The sequence below is a fragment of the Lissotriton vulgaris genome, chromosome 7 (genome assembly GCF_964263255.1).
Source record: "Lissotriton vulgaris chromosome 7, aLisVul1.2, whole genome shotgun sequence".
Classification (NCBI taxonomy): Eukaryota; Metazoa; Chordata; class Amphibia; order Caudata; family Salamandridae; genus Lissotriton; species Lissotriton vulgaris.
Genome location: NC_141695.1, coordinates 1,678,284,128 through 1,678,302,773, shown reverse-complemented (window position 1 = coordinate 1,678,302,773; position 18,646 = coordinate 1,678,284,128).

The window sequence follows — 18,646 nt, the reverse complement described above, 5'->3', positions numbered from 1 at the left end:
TACAATCAAAGGGCTTTGTATCAAAGCAATGGTGGGGGCTAGGAAAACACTATGTATTGCACAGTACACACTCGCGGGCTTGCTGCGTTGTCTTGAAAACGCAGCCCACAGCAAATCGTCACATGTGCGCAATTGCAAATTTTGGAAAAAAATTCTGGCTGGCAGTCTTGCCTCTGCTTCCCCAGTTGGTCCACCCGGATCAATATGGGTTTATACCGGGGAGAAGCACACCCATAAATATTCACAGATTGCTTAGGGTCATGGAGTTTTCCCCGAGGTCCTACCCAAGGCACCCTGCTTCACACTGGATACGGAGAAAGCCTTTGACTCTCGAGGCCAGACGTACCTTTAAGGGCTATTGAGGTTTTGTCTTGGCAGGAACACATTATGGTTGCTAAAATTGTTCCATGCAAAGCTTACTATGTGCGTTTGAATTGAGTGTCACATTTCGGAACCTGTTCTTGTATCAGACAACAAGGGGGTGGTGCAAGCCATTAACCGGGGAGCAGCGCGATGCCCAGATACATTGAGGCTAATGAGGCAGTTCATTAAATTGCAGCTGGAAGGGAATCTGGAGCTGAAAGCACGCCACGTCCCAGGGGCAGAGAACATGGCAGCAGACGCATTGTCCCGGTCACGGTCACAGATGGAGCGATTCAGAGACCTGGTCCCTGGGGCCGAGCAAGATATGACCCCTTTCCCAACATACCTGTGGGACCTGGGGGGGTAGACCTATCCAGACTGGTGGGCCATTCCCTAACCCCTGAAGCCACCAGAAGGTACAAGAGATACGCAAGTACGGTAATGACCGTGGGCGGCATAAGCACACTGGAGGACAAAGTAGGAACGCGGACAGCCGTTGAGAAGTTTCTACAGTGGGCATTCAACGCCAAAAAATCGAGGTCATGGGCACAGGCACACCTGTCAGCCATTGCCCATTTTGCCAGGCTTCATACGGGAGAGGACCCCACGGCCTCTACATATCTCAAGTTAGCCCTGAAGGGATGGAGGAGAGTAGAAGGAAAAAAGACAGATGTAAGACGCCCCATTGATTTTGGTAAGCTGGGCCCCCTCCTGAGGGCTTTAGAAGGAATCGTCTCAGACAGTTACGAGCTCCTACTATTTAGAGCCGCATTCACCACAGCCTTCTTTGGCGCTTTCCGCATAAGCGAGCTAGTGGCGCCCAACAGGATGGACCCGGCACAGCGATGCCTCCAGGCCAGGGACATTAAACCCTTGGCAGGAGCGGTGGAGATTACCTTAAGGCAGTCTAAGACAGACCAGGCATGAAAAGGGGTAACAATTAGGTTGCACTGCATCCCGAGGCAGGGCTATGCGCAGTGTGTTGCCTGTTCAAATACATGACAACCCGCAAAGGGGGCGACGGCCCCCTGTTCAGGCATCGCAACGGGAGCAATCTGAGCAGGTTCCAATTCACGGCTGTGATGCGCCAATGTCTCGGAAAAGCGGGCTTCCACCCAGCAGCCTTCGCCCCTCACTCCTTCAGGATCGGGGCAGCAACCACGGCATCGCAGCATGGCATGCCAGAGGATCGGATACAGGCTGTGGGAAGATGGCGATCCAGGGTACATACGGACACACCTGATATAAAAAATAAAAAAAAAGGAGGGAAAGAAAGGTTCCCAAAAAAAAAAAAAAGTGAGCAAAAAAAATAAAAAAAATAAAAGGGGAGTCACCTTGGGATGCCGCACGGCAGGGTGCTGTGGAAATGCCCACTTTCCGCCGGCACGCCAATACTCCGGTGCGCAGAAGGCCACCGGAGCCCTGAATAACTAATTCAAAAAAACAAATGGAAAAAGAAAAGTATGATTCACCACATCAGGAACGACAGATCCGGGTGCGCAGAGGGCCACCTTAACAGACTCATTTTTCTCGGCACGAGGACGCCCGCGGCTCGTTTGGGTGGTGGGGCATTCATTCGTTTCCAGGATGGAATCGTGGTGGCGACGGTCGGGGCACAAAGCGGCAGACAGACCCAAGGCGACGTGCATCCGGTGGATGGGACATCCAGGGATGAGATGGGAGCAGCTGCTGCCAACCCTGGACAGCTTACTGGCAGATTCGGCGTGGCATCCTGACGCGCTGATCATCCACCTCGGCGGCAACGACCTGACGAAGCTGGGGTGCAAAGCATTGGGGCAGGCCATCCAGAAGGATCTCACGACAGCAACAACGTGGTTGGGTCCCACGTCGGTGATATGGTCGGAGATGATCAGCAGAAAACATTGGAGAGGCGCTGACTCACACAAAGCGGTGGACAACGCAAGGAGGAAACTGAACATCGCAATGCACAGGTTCTGTGACACGAACGGCATGGACTCAGTCCGCCACGGCCTCATTCATCCAGGGCGTCCAGAGCTGTACGGCCAGGACGGGGTGCACCTCTCCGAAAGAGGAATGCAAGTCTTCTGGGATAACTTGTGGGGTGCACTGGCGATGGCGGGCTGTAAGTAAGTATAAAAAAAAAAAAAAGAAACAGGAAGGGGGGAGCCGCAGAAAGACGTAAGCCTCCCTGCGGCGTGGCGGAAATCCTACAATGGTTGGTAAGGATACACACCGGCGGGCGGTGTGTAGGAAGAGGGCCACACACTTTTTAATGCCGCACGGCAGGGTGACGTGGCCGCACCAAGGAGGGGAGTACCAAGAGGAGACGGCACTCGCGGCCCAGACCCAGCCGGATGGCAGGGCGCAAATGGTAGCGAGCTGGGGACCTAACTCCCGAGAGAAAAAAGCTCCCCTCCACAACACGCAGACAGCGTGGGCAACCAACCAATGGGACAACAAGGATGCACAAGGAACTGGTTGCAAAGTGCCATTTACGAACTGAAGAAAACTGACACCTTTTGCTCACAAGACGGTGTCATGTGTCTATTAATATTCATGTATGATGGATGAGGACAGTTCGTAAATGAAGAAATTGCATAACCAGTATTTGTGTGTAATATTGAAAATTGAATATTGTGATTTTAATATTGCAATTTTAATATTAATAAACTGCGGCCAACAACGACCACTACTATAACCGGCATTGGCATTGTTGGCTGTCATGATTGCAGGAAGTACAAGTGGGAAGTAAGGCGGGGGGGGGGGGGGGGTGGAACGACGGGGTGAGTTACGATTTGACAAACACGGAATGGGCACATTCGGGGGTTATCGCAGAGGCCGCCGCACCCTCCCGCAGGGGGGGGGGGGGAGGCTAGAAGGCCGGCGCCATAACCCACGTGGTGTCCTAACCAGTGGTGAAACTGGTTCTGGGCGCCCCAAAGCGCCCGGAGACCAGCGGAAGCGGGCAGCGCACCAGCCTGCCTGGCCGGAAGTAACCTTTGGTCGGGGCGCCCCTAAGAGGCGCCCAATGGCACCCCCTCGCTTCATTCAAATCCCCCAATCGGGGGAGACACCGAAGCCCCCCTAAGGAGAGCCTGGGGGATTTAAGTCTCCGACTCTCCCAGCTAGGCCACAACTTCTTCATGGAGCTGGGAGAGCGGCGCGACAAAGAAGATCTGCAGACCCACCCACCCACACCTAAGGAACAGCGAAGTCGCAGGGCTGGACAAGGGCACGGGTGTATGCGGCAATCCTACAATGGTTGGTAAGGATACACACCGGCGGGCGGTGTGTAGGAAGAGGGCCACACACTTTTTAATGCCGCACGGCAGGGTGACGTGGCCGCACCAAGGAGGGGAGTACCAAGAGGAGACGGCACTCGCGGCCCAGACCCAGCCGGACGGCAGGGCGCAAATGGTAGCGAGCTGGGGACCTAACTCCCGAGAGAAAAAAGCTCCCCTCCACAACACGCAGACGGCGTGGGCAACCAGCCAATGGGACAACAAGGATGCACAAGGAACTGGTTGCAAAGTGCCATTTACGAACTGAAGAAAACTGACACCTTTTGCTCACAAGACGGTGTCATGTGTCTATTAATATTCATGTATGATGGATGAGGACAGTTCGTAAATGAAGAAATTGCATAACCAGTATTTGTGTGTAATATAGAAAATTTAATATTGTGATTTTAATATTGCAATTTTAATATTAATAAACTGTGGCCAACAACGACCACTACTATAACCGGCATTGTTGGCTGTCATGATTGCAGGAAGTACAAGTGGGAAGTAAGGCGGGGGGCGTGGAACGACGGGGTGAGTTACGATTTGACAAACACGGAATGGGCACATTCGGGGGTTATGTACTTCTTCCGAATTCTTTTGCAGCGCAACTCGACCAAAATGGCTTCAGGTTCACCCCCCCCTCGTGTGCCGCACACTACGCTCACACAGCTCCTAGGCACACATACAGCCTCAGCCAAGGACGTTCCTCACCGGAGGATTTCGAAACGCTTTAAAACACTAGCTGCATTGCAAACTCGTGTGTGGCAGCCTAAGCTCAAACAGCTGTAAGCCACACAAACAGCTTCATCCTAGCACTTCGCTGCTCTTTAAAACAAAATTTGTATGTTAAAAAAGCTTTGTTGGTATTTCACCTCTTCTAACACTACTTGTAGTGCTACTCTACCTACTACCTACATTGCAAATACAAAGCACAAAAATAATGTTAGAAAGTCGCGTATGCTCAATAATAAGTATTAGCACGTCACATATGCAAATACCGTTTTCAAAAAAGTCACCAACTTTCAGGCGGTCTCGATACTGTAAAACATTACTTTTTAACTTGCCTTGCTAATTTAAATGCCATTTTTTCTTTGTCGACATAAATGCAAAATATTAAATTTCATACTGATAGTCACCGTTAGTACCACAATTCCTACAATAGCAATCCCCTTACAAAATTAACTATCCTGTATCATCACTTTTTGTACTACAATACATTAGATTTACAGCAAAACACATAACATATAACACATAGCATCACAACAACACACATTTACAATTACATAATACATACATATTCACGAATACATTATAAATACAATCACGTATGCAGGTTACAATAGCGAACACATTAAAAAATAAGTATAATATTGCAATAAATAGCACACAATAAATTACAAACACAAACATTACATACGCAATATAACGTATGCACGTAGCGAAAAAAACAACATTTACATAACATTCATATTCGTTTACGAAAACAAACATTACGATATTCATATATAACAAAAACATCAACACATACATGCTACGACACTAATATTTAACAAAAAATTCTTACATCGCAAACGAGGCGAAACTCCCAGCAAACGCGACACTCCTTTCACAAGCAACGCGGTTAACAATCTAAAATTTAGACGCCCGGCAATTGGTACGTTACTTTACGTAATATAACGGAGCAATATTATTGGCTGCGGCACACGTCAAGCGAAAAATACACGTAAACCAAAAAATAAACTAGACCGCAACACTCAATAACTTACCTAGATTACAGAACATTATAGCCGCCATTTTCTTTAACATTATAACAATCTGTATACACACATCTACACATTAAAAGCTGCACACACATGTAAACAGAAACACACACGCACACACTTAAAGCCACAGCTCTTTACAAACAGAAAGATACACACACATAACGTAACACACAATGCTAGACGCAACCCAGTCCTGCAACAGTACAGTTAATAGTTAAAAATGTACAAGTAAAAAAAATACGTGTTTTCATTCCGTCACACACTCACTTAGCGTATACAAGTGTCTCTCTACCTTTTCACAGTGCCATATCTCTTGAGTGCATCACACTAACTATGAAGAAGTCTTGTGTGAAAAACGCTATAAATATGCACCACAAGCTTCTTACACCTACCTCATAATATCTATGCAGCCACTTAATGCATACACATATGCTTCTAAGTTCTCACACTGTATAACTAGCGCGCCATACCTATCATTAGTCTACATCTCTTACACTGCTCTCTCTAGCTCTTCGTCTAAAGTGTATCTTAACACCTTTACATATTAGTTTTTAGTATACTGTTTTCTATTGCTAACTATTGTTCATGCTTAGCTTTATCTACTACACATTACTCATTAGCACATTGCGGCTTTTACATTTGCTTCCACCTACACACACACACATGCACTTTCTCTCTCACACTCCCTCTTTCATACTCTCTCTCTCTCACATAAGGCACTGTCACAAACGTTATTGTTTAACAACTTTACTTATTTTAAAAACTTTATCTACAAGCATGTATAAACAACTAGTAATAGGTACCGTCAATAAATGTAACTACTTTCACATTGATTGTTTTACTATTATTCTATTATTCAGTATTATGTAGTACTATGTAATATACTTATAAAAATAACAGCTAGGGATAGTTTGTTTACATTGTTTACCCTAAATAAATATTTGCAACACAATAAGTTCTTACCCCTACACAGCAATATGGACTTTGCTAAAAATGTCATGCAACACATTTGCGAAAGTTATAAGTATTGGCATGGTAAATGACAAAGCTATTAATTTCGCTATTTTCAAAAACAAAACCTAAATAAAAAATTTGTCACTTACAAGACCAATAGCTCAAACTTTCCTAATACGAGACCTATTGCATTGCAAATGCTGGTTGCCCTTGCCATGGAGCCTGTATAAATTCAATAGCACCGAGGTGGGGTTAACTGAGGAATATCCCCTGGAGACTGAGTGTTTGCAGCCCCACTCTACGCAAATGCCACGTTGCTCTACTTCAAGGTCGTGACCGTAGACCAAATAGAGAGTGTGCACGTCCCTCCATGCTTCAAGCAGGATGTCTAGTCTGAAGTTCAATTGGCAAAAATCCTTCCTGTTTCGCTTACGTCCTGCTGCTCTAGAGGCCAGGCTGGATACTGGTGGGGGCTCACTACAATGGCTGTGCAGAACATTTTGATTCATAGGAATCCGAATATATCATGAATAATGGGACTTGCTCAATGGCAAAAACAAAAAATGGAGGGAGAAGGAGGATAGACCAAACCAGGTCGGCCTCCAGTCAGTATATGCAATACAGGAACCCAATGTGAAGGGTTCAGAGACCTGGTTGGTGTTTTATGGTTACTGCTTACTAAGTCAGTGTGTACCAAAATGTATAAGAAAGAAAAATTTCTTTCTAGAGTCCCCTCACTCACCGGGGTTGCCCCACGGTGACATGCTTCATCATTGGGGCCATCCCAGTTCTCTACGAAAAGGGGCGTGCTGCGACAAGGCGACTACGCTGGAGCACTGGTTTTGTGAGATGACTATGTGTGGTGTAAGTGTGGTGATGGTGGAGTGGGTGTGAAATTAAAAATACCGTGCTAGTGGGCCTCAACAATTTATTTTGCTCCTAGTGTGGTATAAAATTAAAAAGGGGTAACACTGTATTCTAACTTTAATTGAGCTAGATCAGTGTTATGGTCGACATGTTTCAAGCTCCCCCAAGCTTTTCATCAGGACCATACAGGGTCCAGCCCTGTATTTCCACTCCTATATTCAAATGAAAAAAGTGTTTTATAAAAATAAATACTAATTATTTATACTGTACGCTGTTAATAATAAAACATGCGTGTTTTTCTGTACATACGGTTTGTATTTTACTCGAAATGATAAACGAGTGTTTGATTACACTCCATGGTCTTAGGCAAGGGCAGGATCGCCTCGTGGAAACATTGTTCCTATCGGCAAACCCGCTCGGTACTACCTGATTACTCCTCACCCGACCGCATACTGTATACGGTCGGGTGAGGAGTAATCAGGTAGTACCGAGCGGGTTTGCTGATAGGAACAATGTTTCCACGAGGCGATCCTGCCCTTGCCTAAGACCATGGAGTGTAATCAAACACTCGTTTATCATTTCGAGTAAAATACAAACCGTATGTACAGAAAAACACGCATGTTTTATTATTAACAGCGTACAGTATAAATAATTAGTATTTATTTTTATAAAACACTTTTTTCATTTGAATATAGGAGTGGAAATACAGGGCTGGACCCTGTATGGTCCTGATGAAAAGCTTGGGGGAGCTTGAAACATGTCGACCATAACACTAATCTAGCTCAATTAAAGTTAGAATACAGTGTTACCCCTTTTTAATTTTATACCACACTAGGAGCAAAATAAATTGTTGAGGCCCACTAGCACGGTATTTTTAATTTCACACCCACTCCACCATCACCACACTTACACCACACATAGTCATCTCACAAAACCAGTGCTCCAGCGTAGTCGCCTTGTCGCAGCACGCCCCTTTTCGTAGAGAACTGGGATGGCCCCAATGATGAAGCATGTCACCGTGGGGCAACCCCGGTGAGTGAGGGGACTCTAGAAAGAAATTTTTCTTTCTTATACATTTTGGTACACACTGACTTAGTAAGCAGTAACCATAAAACACCAACCAGGTCTCTGAACCCTTCACATTGGGTTCCTGTATTGCACTTGCTCAATGGCAACATCACAAAAGTTGTATTGGCCTTCTGTAATCAGGTGCGCTACGGAGAAACCTACCCCTTTCAGTGATGGGCAGGAAAGCCCTTTCTAAAATGCTAATGCTGTCTCACCTGCTATATTTTTTCACTCATCTCCCACTATACCCTCGTGAGACATTATTTCGCCCTTGTTGGTGACTTGATGTGTCACAACTGTCGCTGTAGGACTGCGCTGGCCAAGCGGGGTCTCCTTGCTGATAACGTGTGTTAGAGTGCCGCACACTTTGAGCAGTACTACCTTGCTTTGCAATTACAGTGGGTATGCTGTTGGGTGTCAGAAAAACATCTTGAGGACACTGCCACTGCACCAGCGCCTTGGAGAACAAATACAATATTGCGGCTCATCTGTCCCAGGCTAGTGGTGCTCCCCTTACTCCCACATAATGCGCAAGGCTTACCTCTGCTTTCATAGAGGCATGCAAATCACCTCTCAAACCCCTCCCTATCCCCAGCTATTCTACTTCTCAGCTTACCAGGTCTTGGAACAGCCCTCACTATGGCAGATGTACTGCAGGCTTAGAGTCACTTGGTGATCATTTCCAGGAGGGTCCTCTATTGTCTTTTGAAGAACTCTTAGACCAACGCAACATCTAGAAAGGTCAGTTTATAAAATACAATGTTCTATCCCACGCGTACGCATTAACTAGCCCATCAAATTGGAAGAGCTGCTCACACATGCAGTCATGCATAATCTTCATGGGTAGAGGCCATCACCTCCTCAGGTGGCCCACAAAGTCTTTCGGTCACCATACACAGGTGCCTCTACAAATCTGTTACAATAAATAGGGGACAGAGTTTCTGAAAGTATTTAACAATAAAGAATGGGAATGAATCTTGGCTTATCTGGCAATAGTTTCCACAAATGTCAGATTTAAGCTTATTCAATTTTATGTCTTACATAAGACTAACCTTACATCTGAGAAGAAAAAATACTTTGTCTCAGGCGCCAATGAATGCTGGCAGTGCTGCCACTGGTCGAGCACATGTAGATCACATATGTTATGGTCCTGCCCCCAGTCACCTCTAACTGAAGTCTCCGGGAACACCATGTTACATAGTTGGGAAGTTTGTACCCTAGGATCATTCAAACGCTTTAAGGAGAATAAATTTGCAGCTCGTTTCCTAGACATTGCACTAATACTTGCAAAGCGCCATTACGTGACACTGGAAGAAGGCTAGTACGCCTCCTCAAGTATCTCAAAGGTACAAGTCGGTAATGACATGGGCCGAATTAGAATCTCAAGACATCCAAAGAGGTGAGGGGCCTTCAAGATTATCTCCGGTCCCTGGGATGGGATGCACTGCTTGCTAACTTTCAAGCTATAGCCATCGCTGACGTCCTTACACCATGAATACGCTCCCAGATGAGAAAGGTCCCATCACGCTACAACACTTTATTACACCGCTAAGTAGGCATCTACATCTCCGGGGCAATGTGTATTTGACCGCTCTGTTCCTTCCTTCTGAGCTTTAGTAGGACAGAAAGAATGCTTGTACCCTTGACTTTGCCCTCTATTGTTCCAACCATGGTCACCCTGGTACTCACATTAGCTCTCAGATGTTCTGACTACACTATTGTGCTAAATTACTTATGTGTGCTAATAGGCCTCCACCGCCTTGTTCCTTCTACTTATCTGTTTCAGCCTCAGGTACTGAATTCTGTTGAGATAACGTGTTGATGCAAATCAACCACAAAACGTGACGAATGTTGATTACTTGCAAATGATTTGGTATGCTCACAGGATAAGATGCAGGCTGTTGTTATCCACCCTGTTCCTTTAATACTACGTCATACATATGTGTTAAATGCAGAGATCCAGGTGGGCAGGGGAACTGGGTAACGACATTCTCAAAGTTTATTAAATTGATCAAAACAGTTCCCATTTATTAAAAAAAAAAACATTCCTGAGGGTTGAGGTGTTGCAGGTTGAAAGGGAAGAATGACTCCTCTACTGAGAAGCGAGAGACAGCCAAAGAAGAAACACGCTTTCCCTCCAGGGTGCCTGCTAGCTGAAAGAAATGTAAATGTGTGCAGCCGATTGGTTGGCAAATCTAAGGGCCGCTTGGCAGCCAGTGGAAGCTTCAATTGACAGAATTTGAAAACCTACTTGGTGCAAATAGCATATTACTAAAAACATAACTTTTGAAAGCGCTAAACATTTACACAAGATCTAAACGAATGCAAGATGGATTAGTAGACAGCTGCTTGTCCCCGTGAGCGTATCCTGGCCTTTATTTTTCATTTAAAGTGTGTGTATATTATATTTATTTTATATGCTGTTACCTGTAGGTGAAAGGCTAAATAGTTCCACAATAGCCATGTCTCTGACCCCGCCCACACTTGCTGACCCCATTCCCACTGTACTTAGGATAGGATCACAGTTCCATAATTATCCAGTATTATGGGTGTCTTTCATAGATTCACATGCCTGAATCATTCCCCGTCATCGGAATGGGAGTCCCCGGTACATATATAAAGTAATGCCCTATAGACATATACTGAAATAGGCCTATAGGCCTCACATTAGTAACATATCCGTGTCCTTTTGTAAAAAGGATCAAACTCTAGAAAATAGCCAATCAGCTGTCACCTCCCTCTAGAACCCTCCTGGAAGAGCCTCAGTCCCTCAGATTTTCTACCGCACGTTGTGCTAAGGGAGTCTCCTCTGAGCTCTGCTCAGGTTTGTTTCTCACAACTGGTTTCCAGTGTTTTTTGGATATTTTCTCTTCAGTGACTACTTGATTATGGCTAAAACACCAAAAAAAGATCTTTTTAGATCCTGTGGTTCTTGTGGAAAGAAAAGGCTACATATTGATGACCAGCATAAGGACTGCCTGTATTGCCTGTACCCAGACCATTCGGCTAAGGACTGCAAGGTATGTCGTACCTTTTCTACTAAAACCCTCAAGGACCGTGAAGGACGCCTCTTAATTTGGCTCCAGAGGCTAAAGGACAGGGACCACCTTGATTCCTCTGAGGAGAGTGAGGGCTCTTCAGTCTCTTCAAAATTATCTCTGAAGAGACCAAGGGTGGCTTCCCCTAGCCCTACGGCTCATCCTCAAAAGAAGACATCAAAAACGTCTTCAGAGGTTCTGGCTAAAACAACTTCTGTGAAGAAAGATCACACCTGCAAGAAGCCGGTTTCGACATCGTCGACGGCATCTTCATCGTCGAAGAAAGCTGTATCTGCAGTTTCTTATGTTTCTACGTCGACAGTCTCTACTTCGACGTCATCATCATCGTCGGCAACTACGACCCCATCCCCGCCGCAGGTAAGACTGTCGTCAACGATAGCCATTAAAAGGGCGCCGTCGACGTCGAAGACCCCGTCGACGCTGACCTCGCCGACAACAACCTCGACGGCGAAGCCAATACCGTCGACTCCACCGACGAAAGCACCGCCGACGAAGGGTTCATCGACGAAAACACCGCCGACGAAGGGCTTGTCGACGAAAACACCGCCGATGAAAGAACCGTCGACGAAGACATCATCGACGACAGGTTGATCTTTGACGTCGATGGCGGCCCCATCGACGATGACTCCACCGACTATGTCAACTGTCGATGCTCCACCGTCGACTATCATACCGTAGATTCTGGCCTACAAGCAACATGCGTACGCCTTAAAATCACAAAAAGGGCGCTGATGCCGGCGTTAACATCTCCAAGCAGGGTCCAACCAATTCCTCCAGCATGTCTCCTACAGGAGAAAGACTCAGACGATGGTGACATGTTCCAAATGGCGACAAGTCCTTCGGAACTCAATGTGAAGTGTGAAAGTTCAGATGAGGAGGAAGTTCAGGAGGAGGTATAGCATCAACCACCTACTCCTATGGTTTGTCTTCCAGCATTCTTAGTTACGGATCTGCGATACCTCATTCAGGACTACAAGTAGAGGTTTCCAGAGTCTCCGACTCCTCCGCATGCCACAGTAACTCCGTCTCCAAGACCACGTCTCCACCTTTAAGTATTCAACCAGAGAGAGTTGAGTTACCGCATCCTCCAACTTCTGATGAAGAAGAAGAAGAGGAAGAACAAGAAGGGTGAGCTGCAGGATGTTCAGTCTACACATGACGACTGGGATGACTACGTCATTCCTTCTCCCGCATCTCCAGTACCCGCGCCCACGGATTCACCACCAGGCGACATTGAAGGGTTCCATAATAAGGTTGAGAGGGCGGCTCAACATTTTAAGATCGCAATGGTCTCTCAAGAACAAGGCTGCTTCTTGTATGACTTCAAAGAACCTCTCAAAAAAGCGGTTAGGTCAATACCTATGATCGATTATCTATGGACCCAGGGGGTTAAAATCATGCAAAATCCCGCTTCTGTATCTCCAGTGATTCCTCGACTGGGTAAGAAGTATAGAGTGCCTGATACTGCTCCGGCCTGCTAGACGTGGCACCCCAAGCCGGATTCAGTGGTAACACCCAGAAAAACTCCAGAAATCCTTCGGCTCCTTTATCGGCACCTCCTGATAAGGAAGGAAGAAGATTGGATAACATTGGGAAAAGGTTTTCCTCAATGTCTGCAATGACAGTGAAGGCAGCAAATGCCTTAGCGCTCTTGGGGCGCTATAATAGGCAACTATGGGCAGATATAGCCCCATATCTGTCAGAGTTACCAGATTCCTCCAAGGAGGAGGTCAAAAAGATTCTGCAAGAGGGTGAAACATCGGCATCAGAGATAACAGACTGTGCGATGGACATAGCTACAACAGGGTTCCGCCAGTTGGCTGGAGCGGCAGTCTTGAGACGCCAGGGATAGCTAAAAGCAACTTTGTTCCGCCCTGAGGTGCAAACGAAGATATTGGACATGCTCTATGATGGCCAGTTACTATTCGGCTCCAAGATTGATGAGGCACTTCAAAATATTAAAAAGGACACAGACACTGCGAGAGCTTTGGGCACTCTCCAGTACAAAAACCAGTCCTTTTGTTGAAATCGAGGAAGAGGTCAGTCTTCCTATAGAGGAAATTTCCAATATAGGTCTTCATATTCATCAGGCCAGAGCCGACCCCAACATCAACAACGTCAGCAGCAGAATCAGCAATCCTCGTATGGCAAGTCATCCTTTCGGGGTAAAGGACAACGAAAGAACACAAGGCGTAGACAATGACATGTTTATTCAGCCAGTCCAAACTTCATTTCACTCATCAAAAATTGGAGGAAAGATTTCCCACTTCTTACAAAATTGGAAAAAGATTACTACGGACCGTTGGGTTCTTCAATTAGTGCAATTCGGCCATTCAATGGAATTCATGCAAATCCCTCCCCAAACCCCTCCCCGTCCTATGCATCACAAAAATCTATGGCTGCTTCTGCGAGTAATCTCTATTATGCTTCAGAAAGGAGCAATAGAAAAGGTACCTTCATCTCAAAGGGGAAAGGGATTTTATTCTCGTTTCTTTTTGATCCAGAAAAAAGGAAAAAAGTGGAGACCGATCTTGGACCTCAGGGCCCTCAACAAATTCCTGAAGAAGCAGTTGTTTCGCATGGTGACGATTCAGGAGGTTCTTCAGCTACTGGAAGAGGGAGATTATATGGCGTCCCTAGACCTTCAGGACGCTTACTTCCATATCCCGATTCACAGGAATCACAAACAAAAAAAATTTAAGATTCGCAGTAGCAGGCAGGCACTTTCAATTTCGCGTCCTGCCCTTGGGGCTCAAGTCTGCACCTCGCATTTTCACGAAATGTCTGTCTCCAGTGGCGGCATACCTCAGGCAGCGCCATCACCAAGTCTTTCCGTATCTGGGCGACTGGCTGATCAAGGCTCCATCCTTGGAAGATGCGTCCAGGTCCTCCGACGCCTGTTTAAGGCTTTTCAATTGCTTGGGTCTCACGCTCAATCAAGAAAAATCAGTCCTGCAACCTTCTCATTGCATCAATTTCCTGGGTGCAATCCTGGACACGCGTTCTAAGAAAGCTTTCCCATCCCATGAGAGGAAGAACAAGCTTATGGCACTGGCTGTTCTAGTGGCATCAAAGAAGACATCGACGGTCCGCCTTTTCAAGTCTCTGCTGGGGATGATGTCATTGTGTATCCTCCTGATTCCTCACTGTCGTCTACTCATGCGACCTCTACAAGAGGCACTTTCAAAGCAGTGGGTCCAATACACAGGGTCATTCGACGACCTTATAAAAGTGACTCTTCAGATAGTCAAAGCTCTGCAATGGTGGATGTCATCTCAAAACCTATCTCAAGGCTTGACATTCCTACTTCCAGCTGCTCCTCATATTATCACAACAGATGCCTCCTTGGACGGTTGGGGAGCTTTTCAGCAAGAGCTGCGGATAAGCGGGAAGTGGTCTGCCTCAGAGAGAGGACTTAATATCAATCTTCTCGAGCTGCGGGCAGTCTCCCTGGCCCTTCAGGCTTTTCTCCAAAGAATCAAAAATTTCCTTGTGCTCGTCCAGACAGACAATATCACGACGATGCACTACAAACAGGGAGGGACGCGCTCACTAACACTCTCTCGAGAGTCGCAGAGAATTTGGAGATGGCTAATCCTTCTCTCTGGTCTCACAGATTGGTCAAACAATTTTAAAAAGGATTATACAGAACTTTCCCTCCGGTGAAAATGTTGCCCCCTACCTGGCACCTTAATACAGTCCTTAATCAATTCATGAAACATCCCTTTGATCCAGTACACAGGGCTGACCTCAAATATCTATCTTGGAAGACAGCTCTCCTACTTGCGCTCACATCAGCGAGGCGGGTGAGTGAACTACAAAATTTTCGATTCAGGATCCTTTCCTGCAATTTAAACAAGACAGAGTGATTTTGCGAACAAATCCGAAGTTTATTCCGAAAGTCCCATCGGATTTCCACCTCAATGAGCCGGTGGTTTTGCGCGCCTTCTTTCCAAAACAAAGTACTGCAGCGGAAAGATCATTGCATTCATTGGATGTTTGAAATTTTATATCGACAAGACAAAGACTTTCAGAAAGTCAAATCAGCTATTTGTTGCTTACAGCACGTCCAGGAAAGGTCTTCCGCTCTCTAAACAGAGCATTTCCCGCTGGATTCCGGCAGCTATTTCCTTCTGTCATAATCAAGCAGGACATCCACTGCACTCAAAAGTGAGAGCTCATTCTACTAGAGCGATGTCCACATCCATGGCACTGTTTGCAGGTGTGCCTGTCATTGACATTTACAGGGCGGCAACCTGGAAGTCGCCACATACCTTCACCAGGCATTACTGCCTGGACACGGAACTTATGAAGGATGCAGCAGTGGGACAAGCAGTGCTTCGGCATCTATTTCACTAGAGGTGAGCCTTCTTTCATCCCTCCATGCTTTTCATGAATGCACATTTCTCTCTTATGTATTTTGATGGTATTTATTGTTTGCAACTGTATGCCTTTGCTAGTCGCTTGTTATTATCTAATGACTTGCAGTTACTGTACCATCCGAAATGTGCTTTATGCATTGCTAGCTACTCTGATTCAGGCATGTGAATCTATGAAAGACACCCATAATACTGGATAAGAAATGCGTTACTTACCTGTAACTGCAGTTATCCAGTATTGGTGTCTTTCATAGATTCACATGCAACCCTCCCGCCTCCCCTGGAAGGGCTCACCTAATTCTCTCAGTGATACGCCTACTTACCTTTGTGCGTATGAAAATCTGAGGGACTGAGGCTCCTTCCAGGAGGGTTCTAGAGGGAGGCGACAGCTGATTGGCTCTTTTCTAGAGTTTGGTCCTTTTTACAAAAGGACACGGATATGTTACTAATGTGAGGCCTATAGACCTATTTCTCTATATGTCTATAAGACATTACTTCATTTATGTACCAGGGACTCCCATTCCGACGACGGGGAATTATTCAGGCATGTGAATCTATTAAAGACACCAATACTGGATAACTGCAGTTACAGGTAAGTAACACATTTCTTATATTTGTGCACTTTGACCGCTGGTTAAATGTATGTATTCTGTTCAGCTTGCTGATTGGAACTCTTTCCTGTTTCTTTATCGCATGCAGGTCGATGGTAGAGACTCGCTCAGCAATTTACTAAAGAAATCTGTCAGTCGTTTGGAGCATGGGCACTCTGTGACAATAGTATTTGCTTTTTGTCTTACTTGTTCAGTAAATAGATTTAACTGTATAATGTATGCACAAATGGCAACTTATTTTTGTAACAAAAAATATTCAACAAAAATATATTTAAAAAAAAGTTCTCATAATGAATAAAAAAAGGCAAAGGGCCTGCTGCTAGTGTGTGGGGCTGCTCGGGAGTCATCTGTGACACAAGGCAGCACTTCAGTCAGGGAATAGCACAACATAGGACATTCTCCCTGATGAAGGATGGGAAGTCTGTTAAATATTGGCAGCATAGCCTCTTTGAAAGCTGCTACTTGCTGCAAGTTGAAAATGGCCCACAGAACTGGATGGATCGAGTTGGAAAGGGTCTCGATAACAAAGGCAAAGCCTGGTCACCTACCAAAGCATCGGACTATGTGACCCTGCCTTCAAATGGGATCCCCTTAGAAGCTGTGGGCTCTTGCTTGTGCTCTCATCCTTCTTTATGGGGGCTTGATTTACCTTTAGAGGGTGACCAGGACCCTCCTCGTTTCTTGCACTGGGACATATAAAGTTCCCCTTCGGGTGCATTAGGGAACTTTTTTGCAAGACTTGGAATCATGTTTGGCCCCAAGAAACTACAGAAAGACTGTGACCAACATCTGCTTTTGACAGGAGACATAGCTTGAAGCTGTAGTCTTCAATGCTGAATCTTCCTGCTACAATGGCAGAACAATCCTAAATTGTAAGGAAAAATATGTTTGGTAAGGACTGAAATCGTAAGAAGCGGATCTCTGGATCCGTCTATGGCTTGGAAGAAAATGAACTGATATCACTGCAAAGCCGTGGTGCCTATGTGCAGCTCTGCGTCATCATGGGCAGGATGAGTTGGAACTGCAATTGAGGCCATGGCGCTATCTAACGAGAAGGAGTTATTGCACGTTTTTTCTAATGCCCGTATGGACTTGAGAGGATCCAAAAGGTGGCGGATCAATGGGTGGAAGCACCCATCAGCATGGCTGTGTTGATAAGTAGTCCGATTTTACAATGTCAACTGTTTTCTGTTCATTATAGTATCTTTTGTGTCTTATTCAATTTTCTTTTAGCAATCTGCCTATTTGCCAACCACCGCAATGATCTTGAGCAGTTGCGGTGAGGGATCGTAAGCACTCCAGGGATCATCTGCCGACAGCCTCTCAACTCCTATCGGGCAAGCATCTTCATCTTTCTGTGCTCGTGCAGTCTCTTTCTCCTCATAAATAATCATATTAATACTGTGTGTCAGTGGATTTCTAGCCTTCAGATCTTTCTTTGGGCCATACTCCTGCTGAGCACAGAACGTTTTGATTGGCAGTCTCCTCTCTGACCACGGACTTTGAGTAACGCTGAACCTTCACAGTGCAAACATTCCAACTAGGATGTTTGTTCTGGTGTTCCCAGTTCTCATTCCCTCGGTCTTGATAAAGGATGAGCAGTAATTTGGGAACAGGGGGTCGCAGATATGTGTCCAGGCCTGTGAGAGACCAGTTTCTGATGCTCCTGTTGCAAAACACCACTGTCATAATTCCAGTTCAGACTTCAGTTTAGTCTGTGGGTAGTGTTTCAGTAGAAATGGTTAAAACCCTTCGTAGACCAAGATAGTATGATTTGTGCCTCCTATGGCAGAATGTTTTGATAAATCTGACCACTTGAGGTGAAGCATTGGTATCCAATGTTTTAAAGGACAAGTTACTTACCTTGGGAGGCACACTCTGGTAGATTTTATCTAGCCACAGATTTCCCACCTTTGGAATATTCCCCAGGTTGTCAGGCCGGATATGGAAACTTTTTCGTAGCACCTTTGTGTGCCAGAAGGAGGCACTGTGCAGCTCCACACGGACACAGTTCTGCTCTAGAAATGACATCCGGGCCTATAAAGGCGCCACTCCTGCACGCTGATGTCAGTTACTTTCGAGACTGTCTGTGTCTCCAGATGTGGAGCCCCAAAAGCAAATCCATATATTAGTGTGTAGATTTCTAGATCTAGGATTTTATTATAGGATAGAGTCCAACCACAGAACAGAGAGGATGGAAGGTTTGTTGATGGATCTGCGGCTAAGAAAGAAGGTTAGCGTGGGGAAGTAACTTGATCTTCTGATCGTGACTCCTAGCCACAGATTCCTCACCTTCTGAAAAAATACCAAAGCAGT